At 41.1% G+C, this 4,799-nt stretch overlaps 1 non-coding gene across 1 annotated transcript; it reads right to left on the reverse strand.

Moving 5' to 3' along the window:
* Positions 1-217: 217 nt before the first annotated feature.
* Positions 218-324, reverse strand: LOC122649212. Its single transcript, XR_006331187.1, has one exon. It is a non-coding gene; the product is annotated as a small nucleolar RNA R71 (small nucleolar RNA).
* Positions 325-4,799: the final 4,475 nt, after the last annotated feature.

The raw sequence follows: 4,799 nt of genomic DNA on the forward strand, positions 1-4,799 counted from the left end.
GGAGCCTTACAAGTATCTTGATGAGTTCTCAGAGGTATGCTCTACAGTCAAAATCCAAAACCTCTCTGAAGATGCCCTAATGTTACTCCTATTCCCATTTTCCTTAAAGGACACAGCCAAACACTGGCTTCATTCCCTAGATTCGGTTAAGATTTCTACATGGGCGGGAATGCAGCAGAAATTTCTGAAAAAATTCTTCCCCAGTGGCCGGACTAAAAGCCTTAGAAGAGCCACTACTAGATTCTCCCAATTAGAGGGCGAACAATTTTATGAAGTGTGGGAGGGACTCAAGGAATTACTTAGAAAGTGCCCCCACCATGCTGTTCCCAAATGGCAGTTGGTCCAGTGCGTTTATGATGGCCTCCATGACTGATATAGGCAGATGGTGGACTCCTCCTGTGGTGGAACATTTATGCACAAGAATGAGATGGAAGCATGGGATCTTTTTGAAACCCTTAGTGAGAATTCCCAACATCATGCTTCGGCTTCTCGGACTGAGATTCCACACACAGGACAACCAAAGAAGGGTGATCTCTATGAGATCAACCCAACTGTAGAGATGACTGCTAAGGTTGACATGCTGTCCAAAAAATTGGACTATCTGATGTCTGTTGGACAACAATCTATGTCCCCTTTCCCAATGAGTTTCCCCAATCAGACTGAAGCATGTGTCCTATGTGTTGGACAAGTGTGTCCATCAAACCCGGTTCGGTCCGGTTCAATCCGGTTCACCTTTCTATTGAACTTATACATTTTAGTTTAATATTATCATATGCGATATAAACTTTTGAGCAATATGTGTCCGTAAGTTTTACTTAAAATGGTAGTCATGACTAGGGTTTGGCATGGCCTGGGCTCCCTTATCATATGGTCGTCGCATTGGGTATGCCTAGACATGTGAAGTCAGGGTACGAATGCGAGTGCTCACATGTTTGATGTGTGCATTGGCGAAGAATCTATTTTTTCAATTCCCTCATGTATTACTACCAGATGTAGGAAGGGATAGACATGTGTCACTGACACCCTTTGCCTGAGGGAACCCTGTCGCTGCAAAGTGCGATCGCATTCTTTGGTTCATCAATGACTGAGACTCAAGCGAGTCAAAGTCGGTGTTCTAGGAATGCGTGAACACTTTGTGAGTGAAGGAGTTATCCAACATGGTCACCACTGCCCGATTAGGGGAACACCAAGATTGAGATTGCCTGTGTATGGTCGGATCAGAATCTGAACCCAGTGCCATTTTGGAAATGGTTTTGCAAAAATCTATTTTACATAAAATGATAGATTATATATATAATTATTTGAACAAAGTGCTTTATCGAGTTTTGCGGGACCCGATCAAATGCACAGACGCTCTTATATGGACATGTACTATGGATTGGGGTTTGGCAGTACATGTGTACATGCCCTAAATTCCATAATGATGATGTTGATTAGTAGGGGGGTTGTGTATGATAATTTGTTATCATATAGGGAGTTATTTGGAATTTATTATTTTAATTGATTCTTTATTTAATTAATGGATATGGTGCTAATTGTAATTATTCATAAATATTAAATAAAGTAACTAATTAATACTTTCCCTATTAGATTCTACTTCTTCACCAATTAGAAGCACTTTGAGTTTAAACAGAACTGCCAAACAAAGAGAGAGAGAGAGTCTGACTCTCACTAGGGCTTTATTAAATCCATCTAGGATTTAATTAAACCCTATTATTATAAATAAGGGACCAAAATGGCAAGACGCAGAGGGGGAACAAGCTCTCCATGTTTTTGGCTTCCGCCTCTTGGAGTGTTTTGGTCTCTCTCTCCCTCTTATGATCTCTCTCCTTCTTCTTCTAGTTTCTCTCATCTGTGTTTGAGAGTTAGCGTTTGAGAAACCCTAGATCTGTGCTGAAGAATTTGAGAGCATCTGGGATTGGCTTGAAGAACCTTGGTAGCACCATTGGAGGTTCAGATCTGTTTGTTTGGTGCACTCATTGGAGGAAGAACCATTGTCTATTGGAGGAGCAACACTTGAGGCTCACTAGGTTAGCAATTCTTGATTGATTCCTTCAGTTATTGATTATTTAATATTTATGGGATGCGAAAGAAACTCGAATCGATTTATTTCCGCTGCGCATTCGAGTATGGGATGGATCCCTCTTGCCATGTGATGGATTAGAGATGATTTTCTTCGTCCCATTTGTGTTCTATAATTACATGGGACACATGAGGGAAGGAGAAACCCTAATAGGGATGCACTAGGGTTCCCATGGGCAACCATGGAAAAATCTAAAATTAAAATGGGGCACCCATGGGACACAATGGGATAACCCAGGGCGTGCAATACCCTAATTAGTTTCCCTAAGGAACCATGGTTTGATCCCTGGACCGTAGTTTGACCTACAGTGTGGTATCAGAGCCACCTTTCCCACCCATGAATATTAGATAATTAATGGTTAATATAATTATCATGAATGGAATGTAACTTTGCACATGGTTGGTTAAATTATGGTTGTTGTAACAACCTTCCCATGTGCACATGGGTAGTTTCAAGGTTGTTAGTATAACAACTTACCCATGTGATGATGGATTTGGTTTTAATTGTTTTATGCCAATTATTGAAACATGTATCCAAATAGGGAGTGATTGATAATTTTTAAAAAAAATTTTCATCATGGTTACTTGTGGGGAGGGAGCGCACGCTGCCAAGCCTCTGTGCGCCCCTCCCCCCTTTTTACCTGCCCTTGTGCGCATCCCTTTCATGGGCTGCTGCCTGCGGGCTGTGGCCTGCAGGGTGCTGTCCATGGGCTGTAGCCATGAGCTGCTGCCCGTGGGCCTTGGGCCTATGGGCTGTGCAGGGAGTGCCTACGGCCTGCTTTAATGGGCTGCATGCACTCCCCTTGAATCCCCTCCTGGTTTTTAATGGAAAAAAAAAAAAAGGATTATTTTTCAAAACAGAAATTTTTTTTTAATATTTGTTTTTTTTTTTTTTGGAGGATGAAGATGGGTGAAGGGATTTCTCCCTCCACCCACTTGCAATTAAATGTGATTTTAATTTATGGGCTTGGATACATGTTATCACATATGATGTGGTGGTTCAATGATTGAAGAAATCCATGTTCTTTTTGGTTTACTTGCTTTAATGATGCCCATGCATGATATTATGTTATAATGTGATTATGGGAATGACAATCTAATAAAATGGATGGATTGTTTATGTATGTGATACATGGGGTTATGGGTGGATGTGATGCTTCTCTTTCTTTCTCTCTCTCTCCCTATCTTTTTTATAAACAAATGTGCTCCACCCCATGGGCAGCCCAAATGGTGGGTTGGTTTCTCCATGCAGGGTTTCTTTATTATTATGGAAAAGAAAGTGTATAGAATTTTTTCTAGGTTTTCATTGTAATTTTTAGAGGAGCTAGGACTCCCAGGGCATGTTGATGGTGATCCACATGTGGTGCTCAAAGCTTATGGAGATGCAAGTCACCTACTTTGAAGACGTGATCGGACGGAGGAGATGATTGAGGTGTGGCAATGGCATGTTTGATGGACCCAAGTTATTAGTTTTATTTTTATTGGGAGGGTTTTTTAATTGCTTTTGATAAAAATGCCACTATCCCATAATCACTTTTAATTAATGTTGATTAATTATGTTGTTTAAATCTATCCATGATATATAAGAGTTAATTAATCCCTCTTTGATCATAATACATGTATGATATAGACTAGTCTTAATCGGTAGACATGTCCATGGCCTCCTATTGAAGATAAACGTAGAAAGTGTGTGACATGACCCCACATAAGCCGACAGGACATTGCCAGGACTTCTGTTACACATTTATCTATATTTATCTCTATCTAGATACGTTAGGGTATGGATAGTGAGAGGGCACTGCGACAGTGGGCCATCTTTCATGATTCCATGATTATAACTAATACAATAGGTAAGTACATGACTTGGGTGTATGTCAGCCGAAAGGATCAGGACATGACACCCAGGTCACCGAAAATATTGGAAGTCCATGAGGCGGACAGCTTAGTCCACACTACCACGGTGTGCATGATGACTCCCGACAGGGTAAGTTATGCTTTCAAGGGTTGTAGGTATCCAATTCATATTTTGGGTCATGAGGGAGACCTAAATCATAAAAGACCATTGATGTGTGTATGCTCAATTTTATTTCAATGGTATATATATGCATTTCAGTAGTTGTTTGTTGGCTAAGATATAACTTACCTAGTACTACGACCCTTACCGACAGGGGTTTAGGTATCGAGCAAGCCCATGGGTCCCGACCGTATTTTTGGGGTAACCCACCATGAAGTCCAGACACCAACTGTGGCTCAGGCTAGACACCAGGACGAGGTTTGTATTAGGGGTTTGCGGACAACCCAGTGAGGGGGTCTAGTCTCGCAGGTTGCCACTATAACATGGGGTTGACATTGTTGGAATGTCATCTGATTTATGACACTGTTTGTCGAAGATGTTGTCTGTGTTATAGTAGTACTTGACTAGACTTAGAGTTTCACTATTAGGGGAAAAATCTACAAAAACATCCATGCATCATATGTGTTGAGTATACTTTAGCATGCATTATCATTGTATCTATTATTCTATAGCTGTGTATGGTTTGGTTCACTCATTAGGCTTGTAGAAGCTCATCCCTTGGGAACCTTTGTTTTTAGATATGGATACAGGAGCGGCGGATCTAGTTGAGGTTGATATGACATGTTGCTATAGATAAGGCTACGAGGCTTGGAGTGCTCAACCCGAGGAGCACGGTCTTGATTGTGCCTATGAGGCATGTACG

Source organism: Telopea speciosissima, chromosome 1 (assembly GCF_018873765.1).
Source record: "Telopea speciosissima isolate NSW1024214 ecotype Mountain lineage chromosome 1, Tspe_v1, whole genome shotgun sequence".
Taxonomy (NCBI): Eukaryota; Viridiplantae; Streptophyta; class Magnoliopsida; order Proteales; family Proteaceae; genus Telopea; species Telopea speciosissima.